The 17,703-nt window shown below is 39.2% G+C and overlaps 1 long non-coding RNA gene across 1 annotated transcript; it reads left to right on the top strand.

Annotated features, from left to right (window-relative positions):
- The first annotated feature begins 193 nt into the window (after positions 1-193).
- Positions 194-14,187, top strand: LOC144989205 (uncharacterized). Its single transcript, XR_013653353.1, has 3 exons — positions 194-424; positions 10,927-11,111; positions 12,518-14,187. It is a non-coding gene; the product is annotated as an uncharacterized LOC144989205 (long non-coding RNA).
- Positions 14,188-17,703: the final 3,516 nt, after the last annotated feature.

The raw sequence follows: 17,703 nt of genomic DNA, 5'->3' as shown, positions 1-17,703 counted from the left end.
TTAGATCGTACTTTAAACAGCGTGATCTGCGAATAAACAAAGCCAGTAAACAATTGAGTGGAGGCTATGCCCACATATAGGAAGTGTACACACACAAACCAAATTGCACAAGTGTAAACTTTGAATAGGACGCAGCAGCTCTGTCAATTTACACAGACATTAAATTTCGTTCTATTCATTTTAGACATATAATGCTGAGCTGATTTTTTTTATAGTACACTGATCGATATCTCTGTAAAATAATCTTTTTTTTTAACTAGCAGGGCAGTGAAATCTTTGCTTTGTGCTAAAGTCAACAGTGACAGAGTTTGAGCTCAAATAAATGCCGTGATGTCTGAAGCTCTTTGCAGAAGGCAGAAGGCGAGCTTCTACAATGGGCTCCTCTGTGGCTTTGCCAACGACATGCAGCAGCTATTTTGCACAGGTATGACGCTTTTATTATATCCACCAAAATGCTATATTTCTTTTAAAAACTTTTTTTTATTCGTGAACTCTTGAGGGTCCGGGGTAATTTTCGGGCTCGACTAGAAGGAGGGGGAGCAGAGGATGGGATCCTAAAGTCATGGGAAACAAGGAGTGTTGGATTTGGAGACAGGGTGGTGCAAAGCTGAGGATCTGCAGGTTATAAGCTGGAGGAATAGTTGGAGCTCTTGCGAGGGGATGCGCTTCTGCACTGCAAAAAGTACAACAAGAAATAACTGATGAAGATGTAAAAAAAAAAGAAAGAAAGTTACAATAGGGTTACCACATGAATATTTTAACTTAAACGAAGACATAAAAGAATATATCATTTTACTTATAATAACAATAAAAACTAGAGATGGACTTGTTTTTGCAAAAAGAAAGAATAACCGCCTCTTGATCCGGGACTGATGATGCGCCTCTTGTTATTGGATATTTTTTGCAGTGTGCGGCTGATTGATATCATGTTGCAGCACAGATGTCATGGAGGCATGAAAGCTTAACAGAACCGACCCCGCGGCTGTCTGAGCACGCGCCCAAATCAGCGCAGCTTTTTTTTTTTACCGATTCGCAAACAAGAACATTTTCATGTAAAAAATAATTTTGATTTATGCAAAAAAGTGTATATTTCAGATATTATTGCAATAATAATAATAATAATAATAATAATAATAATAATAATAATAATAATAATAATAATAATATTAGCAAAGTTGAGGAGAAATTAATACAAAAACCGTTTAAGTGCTCGAAGGGCTCTTTAAAACATAATTTAGCCCCCCCCCCTCACACCAATTTGATATCTCAGGGTGGGATAACCCGGTTGAACCCCCTTCAGCGCACTCCGGGGGAGGGAATGGCCTCCTGGATCTTTGCCGGTTCAAAGGTAGCCATCCTGGCGGTCAAACACGCGCCGAGGCCACAGCATTGCACCATCCCGATATTCCGACATTACGCGGGGGTGTTCTGTCCTGAAGATGTCATCTAAAGATTCTGTTGAAATAGCAACCAAATAAAAAGATGCTTGTTGATCCATTTTTCAACGATAATCCCCGGATCTCTCTGCATTTTCCATAGTCGGATTTTGAGTATATCTCTATTAGAGGCCCGAAAATTAGATTTATTTTTTATTTTTTAACACAATGCGTCATCATTTCAAGGCCGACAAAAATCAATTTTTTAAATTAAAGAATTTGTTACATCAAGAATCGCTTTTAGATCTACATAAAAATGTTTCCTTTTTTAATTCAAGTGTTAAAAAATAAGCTAATGTAATTTATCTCTCTTTTTTAATACCTTTTAATAACCATTGCAGACTTTTAAATCAGACATTGTAATTCCCTGGCGAGCTCGGGCCTCGCTTTGAAAATGACTCAGGATAAGACATAAGCCGAACGGCATCCACCCATGGGCGTCTGCGCTACAGACTCCACGGCGGAAAAATAGGCATTTTATCACTTCATTTCGATAGAAGAGAATATGTGACACATATTTTGATAATGTTAATAAATGAAGGCGGGAAACATGTAGATCAACCTGATAATTTAATGTATAAAGGCCTTAATAATCGATTCTTGCATGAGAAAGCGAATTCTTCGATTCAGATATTGATCAGCCCCTCAAGGGTAATAGTTCCAATCAGGAGCAGCCCATTTTCCAGAGTTTTTCAGGGTCCTGCCGCACCTTTATGCTCCGCGCTGCAGCCCGTGGACTGGAACACCCAAGTAGATCAGTCTCCATGGTGACGGCGGGACACCGGTCCAACAAGCTGTAATTCTGTCTCAGCCTTTTGCAGGGGAGGGACCGTCCACACTAGCCCGACTTAACTCCTCTTTCAGTAGAAATACTCCTAATCCCATATCTTAGCAAGGCAAACTGTCGTCCCTCAGTATATTAAAGAGACCACAAAGTCAGAACTCAAACCACCCATGGTTTCTCAGCAGGCGGCCCATTCCGGTGGGACGATCCGCCGTGCCGGCCGTCCTCCCCCCGCAGCCCCACGTCCCCGTTTTTCCACGCGTTCACCAAAATGATCTAATATTAAAATTAAATAATATTAATATAATGAAATGAATAATATACTTTTTCAAACAAAAATTGTAAAATAAAACATATATAATGAAAAAAACGCAAAAATTCAAAAAATATTATATCTAGGCCTAAAAAACCCAATTTTGAGACCAATAAAGGTTTTATTGACGTATTTATTTGATTATTTAGGAGTGTAGTTGGCATAGAAGCATACTGCATGTAAAAAAATGTGCTCCTAATACAGAAAATTACTTCATAAATGTTCTAATTTTGAAAAAAAAACAGATTTTAAAATTTTATTTCAAACACTTTCATCTGATTTTAATAGTAACACAATATGGCAAATTGTTATAATTAATATAATAGTAAATTATTTTATTTACTTTCTAAAGTAAATAAAAAATATTTACTAAATATTATCATTTTTAAGCAAAAAGTTTTTTTTCTGCAAGACATTTATTCCGCAAAAATCTACTTTTAAATGGAATCCCAAAACATATTTTTTCACTTTAGATGCACTTTTATTCCTAGAATATTTAAGACAAAAATGAAAGAAGTGTTTCAGAGACAAAGAGGCTGTCTGAGTCACTGATAAAACTGTGACACTTCCCCTTTTCATTTTAAAGGCCTTTTTTTGTTTATGCAAAGTGAGAATTTCAGCCAAAAATAGTTTTGCACCTCCTCAAATCCATAACAATAATACTCTGAACTTTTTGTCACATTTATGATAAAAGTGTAAATTTGTTGATGTGTTGCGATGATGAAGAGGAGGTTTATGGGAAGAAGAGAAAGACAAACCACAAGAAAGACTGAGAGGAGGCTGGATGGACAGGGTGAGAATGCAGATGCTAACTGTGATGTGTTCAGACTCTTCTGACATGGATCTGTGAAATTCCAGGTCAGGACTCTTTCACTTAAAAAAAAGGAGAAAGACATAGGAATAGAGAGACAGGGGGGAAAAAGATCCATCAACAATGGCAATTGAATTTTGTGAGGCAACAGCTGGTGGGACGTGCAATGACCTAAAGGCAGTCTATTCACATCCGGACAGGGTGCCTCTCATGGCCCTGCTGCTTTTATTTTGTTGGAAGTGGATGGATGGTCAGTGTTTATCTTCATCATGCAAATGGAAGAGGAAAAGTCCTGGCCTTATCAATTCACAACATTAACTATTTTTGAAAATCAAAGCTGTGGTTCTTTTCATGAACCTTTTAAGAAAAACGTTTGGTGTTGATCAAAAGAAAAAAGAAAAAGAAAAAGGGAGACAGATAAAACTGTGTGAATGCTTTGGTTTCACAGAAACAGTGAGGTGAGGCCCAACTCTGCAGGGGGAGATTATCCGTTCGAGAAGAATAAATAGTAAAAACACCCTCAATGCAAGATAAAAGAGTGTGATCAACCAGGCAGAAAAATATTAAATTGGATGGAGATTACAATTGCTCTAAATATGAAGTTAGGGATTGATGGAGTTGGCTGCTTTTGAGTTCATGCACGCACTAATGCTTCCAGCCCTTCTTGAAAATTACACAGGCATTTCCCAGGAGGTGTCATGGCCTTCTTTGAGATCAAACCTTACTGGCAAAGCCACCATAAACTGATATGCCAGCTAGGAGTGAATGGCTGCTTGACTGTGACTGATCTGCCACAGTTTCTATATTCCCCTCGAGAGCTGATAACTCCAATTTTTCCCAAAGAACGGCAAATCTCATCCCTTTTTCCGAAATCATTTCCAACGGCAGCTGGGCTGAACGTGGAAGCTGACATGTTCTTCATTTCCCCCTCAGCTGTAGTTTGAGGAAGTGAAGGCAGACCCCTGGCAGCCTATCACAGCGAAGGACACCCAACTCATTAAAAGTTAATGAAACCTATAAACGTGGTGCGCCAGCGATTCATTTAAACCCCCAATCCAATCTCCTCTCCCGGCAAAGGCAAACAAGCCTGTGTGCCCTCAGCGGTGTCCTCGGAATAACAAATTACGGAATATTCTGTCCTGTATATGTTCTCCTGTGCAGACATGTGCACTCTGATAGGATATCTTACAGTGGGACTTGTCCAATTTACTGAATGGCAGAGCAATGTTCTGCAGGGGTACATTCGGTAATCTGAGTTGGAGGTGAATTTAATGCCGTCGCCTTACACTGCACTGCTTGTCGAGAAATGGGTGTGCCATTTCAACATTCATGAGAATCACTGACATTCAAATAATGCGCCCATTTTAATACCCATACATGAGAGAGGGCCAAATCTGTGCGAGAAAAGCCTGCCTCATCTCCTCGTCTTCATCTGGGTCCTATAGTCTGAGGAGACAAAATGAGGCCACAGCTGGAGATAACCCCGTTCTTGCAGCCCAGCACGCTCTATCTGCCTCAATTTGATAACAACCCATCAACAGCAATAAAGTTCCACTTTACTGGTGTCTAAAGAGTGGAACAATATCCCCCCTTGTCTTTTAGAGCTCTATTTCAGCACGGCTTTGGTGTCTTCTAGTTCTTCCCTTGGGGGATTCAAATTAAATTCCCTCCTTGTATAGTGCCACTGTCAGGCCGCTAATGAATTCCCATACCCTGACTTCAATCAAATTAATCCCCAATTTAATCCCGTATAAATGGCGGTGTTATTTTTTTATAATGGAAAGAGGGATGCTCAATTGAAGAATTGAGGAAAGCTGGGAGGTGTCTATGGGGCTGTTGAGCAGATTATAGTGAAGGATGAGGCCTGCATGTTTTCCCCACTCCAGAGTAGTCCCCTGATACACACTATTTAACCCTCACCGGGATGGCGCTGACAGAAACATTGCCATGTTTGTCACCTCATATCCTTTCAGATTACAGAGTCAACGGGTAGATTTATTGGTCAGAGCTGGGACGCTCTTATCTTGAAGTGCCCAGCAATAGAAAGATGAACATCTTGATTGTCGGAGTAACATTTGCTGTGGGTGCTGACGCGCTACAACCACCCGACCATTCGAGGTCATCACAGAGAACTGCGTTCTCACAACGATGCAAATATTTTTGACACTTCTCTTCATAAGTAAATCATTCCGTTAGAGGGAGGGTACACGTTCTGGGGATTCAATTCTATTCTAAGTTTGAGATGCCAATCTTGGTTTTCTTTTTTAGAGAGTGGATGACAGGTAGTTTGTTTTGGAAGCTTGCTTAAACAAATTATATAACACCTAGTGCAGTTACATTTGGCTTTTTGGATGCAAATATCTTGGCTATGTGACTTCTTTGAGGTGACTGTGGCTTTCAGTTCAATCAATCATGTGCAACTCAAAAAACAAAAAGAAGAAACTGCTGGGCTTCCCTTTCTAGTTATGAAAAAATAAAGAAAAATATGTGCAACTAAAATAATATTTAAAAACCTACAAATTAGAATGACATTTGAAGGAGGGAAGCAGAAATAAAGAAGTAAACACTGACAAAATTCCTTTTTTTGGATGGACACATGAAAAATATCATTAGCAACAGCTTAATTATACAAAAAACAACAAAACTACCACTAGATTAATGGAATAACAAATTGATTTAGTTTAACAGCATCCCTATTATATTGAGACATATATATATATATATCCAAAATATTTGGAGTTTGAGTTTATAGTTATTTTTTTTAATGTTAGCTTTGCTGTGGTAATTATTTTTACATTTATAATGAGAACCAACAATTCTTCTATCAATGTTATTTAACCGCTTCATGCTGGACTTTATTTCCAATTATATGAAAACATATTTTTTTTTCCATTTTAGGTGATGCTAAATTAAGTGAAGTCTTGTATTTAATAGTACATTGATTATTAAAGGGGTTAACTTTAGACCAATCGTTACAACCTTGACTGACGTTGTTTCCAGAAGAGTTTTAAAGGAACAGAAATAAGCAAGAAAAAAAAAAAGCTAAAGTGGGCGGGACTTTTCATGTAGGATGAGGGATTGTTGCCATACAGAGCTGGGTTCAAAACATGGTTTGTAGGCCTTCCATGACTTTTCCTGCTCCTCGTGTGTGATTTAAAATCTACAATCATTAGGCAATCGTTTAAACGAGGATAATTCGAGCACAAGAGTGGGCTATGAAGTCAGTTTGGCAGGTTAGGGGACAGTTTAGAGGCTTTAAAGCTTGGTCCACCAAATGTCGGAATATCTATAGTTTATTGAGGCATCTGTAAGCTCGCTCATCTCCATGCCAAGCTTGGCTCGTGCACTGACAATCATTGGAGGAAAGAAAGCATTTACACACAAAAGTTAGCTGTTTGCCTTCATTCCACCAAATCCACGACAGCCGTGATATACCCCATCACCATTCACGCCATTGTGCTGTCACAACGACTAAACGCGTCATTTGTGTTGCCGAAACCCATCCTGTATGTATCCAATGCCAAATGTTTAGAGACTCAGAAAGGAGATGGTGAAGGGGGTGCTGCATAATTTGCTAGGAAACATTTTACTGAACATTTGGTGATAAAAACACCGGCGTCAGCCCCAAGGCTTAAAGCAATTAATTCAGGATCCTGACATAAACTCTCCAATCCTTTGACAGCTTGGAGCTGAAATAAAAATGCTAGTTCTCTTGGGAACGGCAGGAGATAGCTGGCTCTTTTCTGGACTGTTTGCTCACTGGCCCTGAGAGCAATCTTCCCCAGTCAGAATGAAATGCAAGGACACAAACAATGTACCGGCGAGAGAATGGGAGATGGGGAATGAACAGTTTGGACTATTTGCTCAGCAGAAGGGCAGCCACAATGGCCGGCCCATGGCTTTCCCATGCATCAAGCCTCTTAGTCGTAGGCCTCCCTTTGTTGCTGGGCTTCTTCTTCTCTGGCCAGATAAGAGCCCAGCTGCCCTATACTTTTAATTCCCATTGTGCATTATACTGTATAGTCATTTATCTGTCCACATTCTGCCCACTATGACGCTGGTGTCTAACTCAATAGGTTATCTCACTTGTATCAATGTTCACCTCAACATGTGTACCATTTAGTGTCTCAGTCGTTCTGACTTTAGCATCAAAAGGATGGTTGTTGCTGGGCAGAGGGGATAAGGACTGACCCCGCTCCTCATCTTGGAGAGGGAAGCACAAGTCAAGAGCGGCGTGTTAAAATGATACTTGGATAGTTAGAGCAGTTCAAGTGCATCTAAAGAAATGATATAGTATAAAATTAGGTCTTAGTAGTTTTTCTTAACAAATATATGCGCCTGTAGATTTTTTTTTTCAAGTTCAGTTGATGGCAACTACAACAAAGAGTAGAGATTTTGACTGGGCGTATGATCTAGCGTGCTCTTTTATTACGGTGTGTCGGCTTGTGTTTGCATTTACATTGACCATTTTACTGCTAAATGTCCACTCGTGGCGGGAGATGTGAAGAGTTTGCCTCAACGTCAAAGCCTGCCGGGAATAAAATAACAACAGTAAATGAATCAGAAATTCACAAACAAAGAAAAGGACAAAAAAAAAAGGAAAAGCGGGAAGCAAAGGGAGATCAATACGCATAAGACGAAGGAGCGTATTCATGCATGTGAGCAGACACTTGCCGAAATACAAACACACACAGAGGCCCATCCCCCTCGGAAAAGGTTGTGGTGTCAGGACCCCCTGGGTGGTCAGACTGAGCATGATTTTCAACACAATATGATGTTGTGCGGCAGCCCTTTGAAAAAAAGATGTTCACAGGCTGTTTTTACTGTCACGTTTGTATGAAATGAATGCTCCGTGTCTGCCTTTTCTTTAGCGTTTTAATGCTTTTAACGAAAGTCATATTATTCGGTAACAAAAGGCTTTTTATGTTTACAGACACTGTATGAAGACCTTTCTTTTTCTTTTTTACACCAGAGGTAAAACACAACCCCTGATGACTTCACAATGGTTTATTCTAATGGCTAAGCCCTTAATCCATCAGATCAGGTTTCAAAGTGCCAGTAGCTGTGCCAAGACAGGCCCCAGGAAGGAAAACCCTTTTATTTGGGACAGAAATTTTAAATTTAAGACCACACTATTGGTGAAGACTCTGATAATAGAAAAAAAGGGACGACCTGTTGCGGAAGCAATAACTTAAAGCGAAAACATCATTGTGAAACAGTGAGTGCTTGTTTTCACATCCACCACTGGTGCAGCTAACAGCGCTTTGCCAGCATGTCAGACCTCAGGTACGGCAAGATAAATAGCTGTCTTATGTGTTCTTGTGAGAGCTGGGCTCCTTGTGGGGTGGTTCTCTCAGCTTCACGCTCCAGCAGCGCTGAAATAAAGCTCTGTTCGAGGCATTTCAACACCGCTTAAGGCTGTCCGTCGCCGTGTAATTTATGAGTTGAGAGGAGTTTGTTTCTAAAGTTAACTACAATCTTCCAGCATTCATGGGTGGAGAAAAAAGCCGCGTGAGTCATAGGAAACTTACAACACTCCTCCAATTAACTCGAATAGCGTTGGGGGTGCCACCCCTCCACCTCTTCATGAGCTTTGTGGTGTGTGGTTCAGATGCCAAACGTGAAGGTGATGTGAAACAAGGTAATTGGATGTTCGGGCACTTTAACAGGTTAGATGCTTTGTCACCTGGAGGTCAGCGTGGAGCCGGCAGGATGGGGCTAGAAACACTCACTTCCAGCCTCAGATCTCTCGGTGGGTGGCCATGTGGACAGACAAACAGGCAGACCCGAAGGCCGATAGACAACCAGACAAAAACAAAATACTCCTATTATGAACCTTTTTAAACTATTAATACATATATTTCTAATAACATATATAGTTATGCATTTTTATAAAGGTAAAAAGTAATTGAAAAAACTTTAATAAAGCTGGAATTTATTATTAATTAAAAAGAAATGATGAAAAGAGAATAAAAACTTTGTTAAAATGAAGACTGAAAACAAATTAACAGCACCATATTTCACTAAAGCATATATTTAAAATGGAAGTAAAAAATATTTGCAGAAATATAACTACAAAATTTGGAGAGTTCTTTTATTTTTGCCATCACCAATAAAATTGCTAAATATAATGTAATTATAACGTATACTCATATAACTTATATAACTCATACTAAATTATAACTATAATTGTAACTCATTGCAAATGCATTATAATTAAACAAAAAGAATGATGCGCTGTTTGCTGTTTTAAATGTATTTGCGTGATACAAAGTACTGTTAGAGATTTATGAGATTAGATTAATAGAGATGTTCTCAGTAATTAAAAAAAGAAAGAAAATTAATATAAGTCAAACAAAATTTTTTTAATATAAATGTGTTCATTAAACTTATATAAATCTTTTAATTTGAAAATTAACAGCATATGGACTTGTAGAATGAATTTGCATTAATGTAGTAAAAGCATGCAGAAGTGAACACAGGTAACTATTTGTACATGTGCAACATTTCATAAATTAAAAATAAAGTATAAATGTACATGACATTTTTTTGTGATTCACATATGTACAGCATGTGGTTTTTTTGGATGGCTGAGTGTACATTTTTGTTTGGGAATTTAAAAATACAGTGGTTGCTAATTTGCCCAGTTATGGGTCAGACTGCGTTAATCTTGTTCTGGGTTATCACAACCACTAAAAACTGGTTGTTGTGACCTAGTGTGGATAAGATTTACTGTTTGCCAATTGGAGTGTATATCCTTTGAGAACTGGACAAGTTTAAACTGATGCTGTGTCTGCGCTGTGCTGACCCAGTGACGTGCCTGTTTAAAAAAAAAGTTTTTTTTTATTTTACAGATTTTTAGCTTAGTTTAAAATTATTTTGTAGCAACAAAAAGACATATAAATAAGTTAAAATAAAAAAAAGGAAAAATAAATAAATACTGAATACTGTGTCGTACAGTTGCGATATAAAACTAAAATCTCTCTGTAATCAGGGATAAAAAAATAGAGGGTTTAAAATAAATTAAGTTATGTGAACTAAAATAAATGTGTGTAATTTTTTAATTTATTTAAATCAAATAGCATTTTTATTTCATTTACAAACTGGGTGTTAAGGAAGACCCCCAGTGTGAATGTCAACACCCTTTGACATAAACGCCTGATTGTGACAGGAGAGCTAACTAAACATTCTTGGGTGTTCTCCATAAAGGTCTACCACTCACCTATCAGGCTGCACTGACCCATCTCCTAAAGCTCTGAAACTGCTCCAGAATTTTTTTTTTCCTTCGTAAATTTTAACATTTATGTATTAATTCATCACATTAAATGGCATAAAAAGCAGTGACATTGTTCTAGAGCTGATGCTTCCTTTCTATGTTTTAAAGTCGAATGTACCAACGCTCTACAAGGATTTGGGAATTTGGGAGTATAATTCCAGCCTTGCGCTTATCTGTACACCCAGACTATTTGAGTGTTTTGAGATGCGGGCTCCCTGAGGGTGGATCGAAAGCGTCCTAGTAGAACTGCACATCAAATAAATAGGAGGATGGGATTTATATGGGGGCTGTGTCTCTGCCAAACAGGGCTTTGCTGACTGAAGTGATCCCCACGGCCCGGATGGAGGAGAAGAAGAAGAAGAGGAAGCCTCAGAGGGAAGAAGGATAGCTTCGGAGGAGCCACGCTGATGCACTCACACACACACACACTTGAAAACTCAAACAATGTCCCTCTCAGTTCTGGGTTGTGACCGGCCCATGGCATTGCCCAGGTATGTCAACTATGTTTGCCAAGCCATCAATCACCTGTGCCCCTTCCCTCCTGAAACAGGAACTTTTGTTTGAAACACACACTTGTTAAACCCATCGTTTGGCTCTGGTCAACCTAATTTATTTCCTTATAGCTGATAAAGGGGAGGCTTTTTCTTCTTATGCATAGTTCATTTGTGCTGTTAGAAACAGATCTGTTGAGAGACTGTACAGGTAGAAACATTGGTGGCCCTTATCACTGGTGACCAGGGTTAGCAAATAAACACACTGTAGAAAGGTTGGGCTACATGGAAGGCAGGGAAAGATTTATGTCTGCACGGCTCTCACACATGACAAAAAGGATATTTATGTTCTACTTAAGCCGTGGCATCACTTTGGAATGGAATGAAAAGTAAAGGCTACGTCTTTTAAAATGGGCTTTTGGCAGTTTTTATTGTAAATTCGTTTTTCTTTTTTTTTTTGGAAAGAAAAATCAGAAAGCCAACAGGAAAAGAACAGGATGTATAAAACAAAAAAACAGAATCACCATGTTGAGAGGTAAAATTCCAGAAATCAGGAAGTCCTCATGAATCTAGTGTTGGCACAAACATAGGTAATTTCCCCATCGTTGGCCAGTTTGGTGACATATTGTTTCGGTGAGACATTAAAATTGACTCCAAACATCTCAAAAGAAGCCTTTGTGTGGGCTGGTATGTTTGCTAAAGGACCCATGTTAGTAAGTTGGAGCCTTACTTCATTCCCTGAAACACAACCTTCATTTATCTTTTGACTTGTACTCAGACGGAGAGAGCAGTTATCACTAAAAGTGCTGCGTTAATGATTGACTCTCAGCACACCAAGCATCCAGCATTGAGTGGCCACTTGCCTGCACTTGTGCTGCATTTTGAGCCGTAAATGTTTGTGGTCCCACTATCCTCTCCAAGTCCCATACAGTATTATTAGCACTGGGGGGGCGAGGGGAGGGTTGGTTTGAGACTAACTTTCAATAAAGACCCATTGGCATGCTGAGGTAAATGGAAGATAAGAGTGTATCTCTGACCCCTTCTGTGCTTTATATGAAAGAGGTCTGTGCAAATCTAATCTCCCCTTCAGATAGATTTGGCTGTGCTCTGTGGAAGCAAGTTCAAGCATTTGTATTCTGAAGCCTACATTCACAATCTTGCAATGAATCCTGGACTTCTCTTGACAGCTCTAGACGCAGAACAAACTAACTTTAGGGAATCCTGATTAATTGTGAAGTGGGCCTTTAGACTTCACCCTCAATTTTTTTTTGCCAAGAGATGAAATTTAAAATGTAAGACCTTGAATGGTACTTCACTTTTCACCCCATTTCCATCAAATTGCTATTAGGTGAAAACACTAAATGCATTGTAATGTAAAGCTGACCTGCATGTTCTTTCTTCTGCAGATGCACGTGGCCTTTGTGAAGGACATTTCCACGGCTGCTGTCCTTAATCACCGAGCACGATGCATCCTGAAAGCTCTCTCCTGTCACTGCACTTGGCTATATCTGCGTCTAACCTGTCTGCCATATGTAATATCAAAGCCTCTGTCAGCATGGGGCTGAATGGGAACAAAAGAGAGGCCTCTATTAATGATTAACTGTTCTAAAAGCCCCGGCTTTTGTATTCCCATGGTGCCCAGGCTATCTGGCCACCATGTGACATGCTCACAGCATTTTTCGAGCAGATTGGGGGAAAGCTAGTGAGCAAACACAGGTGCTTTGGAGCAGCATTGCCGACGCTGTCAGGGACAACCACAAACAAGAGCAGCTATGCCTGGCTAAATGAATCCCCACCCCTCCCAGCACCAGCACCACCTCCACCCCCTCGGCTCTGTCACCAGCTAACTTGTTTGCTAGCTCCCTATAGCTTTCTCCCTGCAAAGCCGTCCTTCTGGATAGTCTCTAACACCCCCCCCCAACTACCACCACCACCTCCACCCCAGTTTCAAACCCCTGCACAAGTGAAATGTCCGCTCCACAACTTCTCACACCCTCTAAAGAAACAAACAAATAAAAGTGAGGACGGGCGACCACTTCTTTGGGGTGATGGCATTTGCTGCGGTCATGACTAGTGGGAGAGCAAACAAATTAATGGTGTTCGGGTTTTCCCTTTCCAAACCAAACTAAATGTCTTTTAGTTCAAGCGGGGCAATTCTGCTGACCCTGGTGTCAAACGCTGCATAAGGATCGCACACGTTTGCACTTGAGAAGAGGCCATAAGAAATTAAATGGGTCTCAAGGATACGAGCAGTGCACCTCAGTGGGCCAAAGAGATCTTAAATAAAAAGTGAAGTTTAAGCAATATAGAATTCTTCACAAATTAAAATCAGGTAAAAATCAAGAGCACTTAGCCTTCTCATCGGAATAATTGGGAGGGGAATGCTTTACTATTAAAGTGTGATAAGACGATCAGATGATGGGATGGCGTTATCTTAACAGGACTTTCCGGCTGGGAGACAAATGAACGGCACGTGATAATCGGAACAAAAGCTTTTCACTTATTGGTCGCATTCTGCAAAGAAAGAAAAAAGGATCACAGTGGAAAATTCACCAACAGTGCTGTTAGAATTACCATAAATATTTTTGTTTGAGTCAAGTATTGATAAGAGCAGTTCTTTATTTTATTATGTATAATAAATTATACTAACAATAACCGTCCTTAATTATCTGGGATTATAAACAGTTATTACTAAAAAGATCAAATGTTACAAGACAAACAATTAAATCAAATGAATAGAAAATTGAATTGTAAAAATGAGACATGCAGATCCAGGAAAAAGAGTTGGGAGTGGGCTCATAATTTAAGGTTTTCAATTTTACTTTTTTAGAGAAATGAAGGAAAGGTTGCAGAGGCACGTATGTTTTTTTTTTTACTTTTGTGGCCCAATTCTGAGAGTCAGACAGTAGTATGTACTCAAGGATTCACTCAGTGGTCTGTTTGCTCTGTTCGCCCCAAAAACGATAAAAAAAAAAAATTGGTGTTCTGGCATGAAATGTTTGCAAATTGTTGGAACTGGAAAGAAAATATTGAAACTGTGTCAAAATTGCATGAATAAATTATTTTTTTGGAAAAATGTGTTGTCTTAATTAAAATGTTATCTTCTACCAACATATTTTTAATTAAGACATTCCTGAATATTTTCATTCTTTTTGTATAAAAATTTGAAAGTTGAGCGGAACCACTTTCAATCCTTTTCCCTCGCTGTATTAGAAGGGGTTGAAATATGCTTTCAAGAGAAGCTAACATCATCCCTGTTCTTCTGCTGGTTCCCTACAGAGACACAGGCGTCTGCGCTCGTGAGCTGAGTTTGATCAGAGGAGTTACAAATCTTCACTTTGAGTCTTACTGTAACCCACAAACCTGTCGGCCACAGTGAAATGTGTGTGTGTGTGTGTGGGGGGGGTTGGCATTTCGAGGGGGATTTAAGACCACATCTTTGTTTTCTCCTCTTTGTATTACGAGGAAAGTCGTCCTGCCCCATTGTCTGACCAGACTCCGCTCAGACCTCGGTTCAGTCAAAGAAAAGTTTTCCAGTAATGAGGTAGGACATGAAAGCTGGCAGAACACAGAAACACATTGAAAGGGCCCGTTTGATCTTGCCATGCACAATAGTAAAATCTGAAAAGAGCAAAGTGTGCTTTAAGCAGAAATGCAGTGCATTAACCTCTTGTCTTTTGACAGGTCCACACCTAGAAACACGTAATATGCCACTCTTTGGAAAAAGCAGTTCATGAGTAATGACTTCCTTGTGGGGAGGGGACTTTTTTTTTTGCCATCTTTACCTGCAGCTTTTGTGGAGTTGTTGCTCAAGACAGATGGAGTTACCCTCCTTTCAAAGCTTTGCCATATAGAAACCCTCTTCATGTCTGTTCTTTGATGTGGCAAAAAATATTACTCACTCATTTCTTCATAACCTTATTATGCAGCATTTGTCACCGCTGAACTAATGAATGTTAAAGAAAAAGACGAGACAATTCTTTCTCTAGAGAGGAGCGAAAAAAAACAAAAAACGTGGTGGAGCTGACAGATTACCCAGCGGCCTGTCCTGGTGGTCACGGGTCAGTGCAGGTCGTCTCTGTCCGTAGACACTGTTAACTAAGTGGGCCGGCACTATCTCTGTCCATTCTCCAGCCAGACTGTTGACTCCTCAAGGAATGATAATGAAACATCACTCCTGTGTTTAACAGTTTATATGTGTTAATATGTAAGTGCATCTTTTTTTCGTGCAAAATATACGTGTTTTTTTCTTAAGGATTTTTCAGCTAATCCTAATAATCCGACAGTTAATAATTCTCTAATGTCAAAAAGAAAAAGGGACGGCAGGTGGTTAAATATATATGTTAAGAACGCATTAAGGTTTAAAAAAAGAAACACATGCAGGACTAATTGCATTCATTTCCCACACAGAGCTTTTAGGACAAAGGTAACCAATGCAGGTAATAGAGTGACTGAATATAATCTGCTTGGATGGAGGACCTCTGTCCTGCCATTGTCATGCCTGAACTGCAGTCAATGGCAGACAGAGCCTGTGTCGCCTCTTAAAGCAAAGACCATGTCCATCAAACTGCTTGAGCTTCTGCTCTAATAACCCTCCATTCTAGAAATGCCTCTCTGTCTCTTTTATGAATACAGCCTGCGTCCCTTGTGTTCAATTACCTGAGTCAATACAGATGTATTGAACCTTACCATATGAGTAAAACCATAAAGTGTACATGCAAGAGCAGGGATGTTGCAGCCGTCTCCGAGGGGTATTTGAAATTACACGGGTGACTCACAGTCCAGGAAGTAAACAAAGTGGTAATATGAAGGCAATAATGACAAAAAAAATAATAATAAAGGAAAGAAGTGTGCGACCAGTGGTTTCCTCCCACCAGTTTGTTGATCTACTTGACATTATTGCATCCTGCAGATTGCATTAGAGTGATAAAATAAGAGTCTGCATGTCCCACTAATGCCTGCATTCACGTGAGACCGTGTGTGCTTTGCGTGCATGAGACAGCTGCTTCTTTTTGCCTCATGCACAAACAGACACACACACTCAGGTAGCAGCTGGGCAGGCTCACCTGTCATATTAATAAAACTAGACAATCCCTTCCATCAGCAGCGCAGCAGCAGCAGCCGCCGAAAGGAGACAAAGAACAGAGAGGCGGAGAGCCATGACGAGAGAAAACCAGATGAGAGAAACTGTGGCTGCTTCTATGAAATGTGAAATATACTGGAGATATCAGAGCTAAACCCCTGCATGGAAGCTCCAGCATGTTCTTATTAGAAGATTCAATAAACAATACAATGCAAACGTCTCAACAGAATCTTTTTTTAAACAAATAATTAGAAATAAATAAATAAAAGACAAAAAAAAGAACAATTTAACATTGTTTTAAATTTTGTTTTTTGGATTCTACTTTTTGTTTTTTACACGTTAAGTTGAAAATTAAGAAGTATTAAAACCCAACTTGAGATTAAAAACATTAGATTAAAAAAATTGTATGTGTACATCAACAAGATAAACTGAAAAATGTAAAAAGATACCAAAAAGCTAATTTAAAACACGACAAAAACACAATAAAGTCTTTTATTCAGATTACATTAAAACCTTGCATGCACAGGAATAGGCTTGATGCACTTATGTAATTAAGCTGGAGAAACACTGGACTGCAAGGTGTTGCAATTAATCAAGATAAATGAATTACTCAAAAGCATTTTATCCCAAATCAACGCACGTTTTATTTTAGCTCCTGTTTCTTTAAGACCCTTCTTGTGAAAGCCCCAGTCTGCGGTGATCACACAGATAATTGGTCAAATATGGGTGTGTGAGGCAGCTGCAGTTTTCGTTTTAGGTGTGCCAAACTAACCAGCAGGCAGGTATTATGCAAATACAGTTCATGCGATTAGATAAGTGATGGGAAGAAAGAAAGTGCTTGGAAGTATTTTGCACACTTCAGGAGCAATGTTTTCTCTAGGAGAGAAAAAATACCTGTTGATGTGGACTTAATATCCTCATGTGCAGAAAAGCTTTAAAACACTCTTAGCAAAAAGGGGAAAATAAAATTTTTCAATTATTATTACTTAAAAGTTCAAATAAAATATGCAGAATTTTGGAGTCATTTTTCCAGTCAATAATCTTTTTTAAAGAATTTGAGTTTTTCAAAACAATTTTTAATTGCAAGGTGCCAAATCAGGCAGTAAAAACTTAAAAAAAAAAAACAATCTATATTTTTTTCCTAAACCCTTATGAGTGAACCATAAAAACCTCCACAACCCAAATGTTGACTTTATTTCATTTATCTTTACCTAAAGCCAGCTTATTAATAAATCTAGCTTCATATATTTAAAAATGTGTATGTAAATCTAATGTGAAAGCTTTGGGTTTTTTATGCTTCCTTTTTTAGGGGTGGTGGGGATTTTCAAGCAGCACTGCCGTGGACCACAGAGCAGTGACAATATTGATGAGATAAAAACCCCTTTGGCAACTTTATGATTGTGCGTTTATGTATGTCTTCTTTGTTTCTGAGTCGGCATTAATGAAAGCCTGTTGACGCAAGCGCGCATGTTGCTGCTTGCTGTTCCCCTTGGCATCCAAAAAGGCCCT

This window comes from Oryzias latipes, chromosome 22 (genome assembly GCF_053564925.1).
Source record: "Oryzias latipes strain Hd-rR chromosome 22, Olatipes_Hd-rR_3.1".
NCBI classification, from domain to species: Eukaryota; Metazoa; Chordata; class Actinopteri; order Beloniformes; family Adrianichthyidae; genus Oryzias; species Oryzias latipes.
This window is presented reverse-complemented; position numbering and strand designations above follow the sequence as displayed.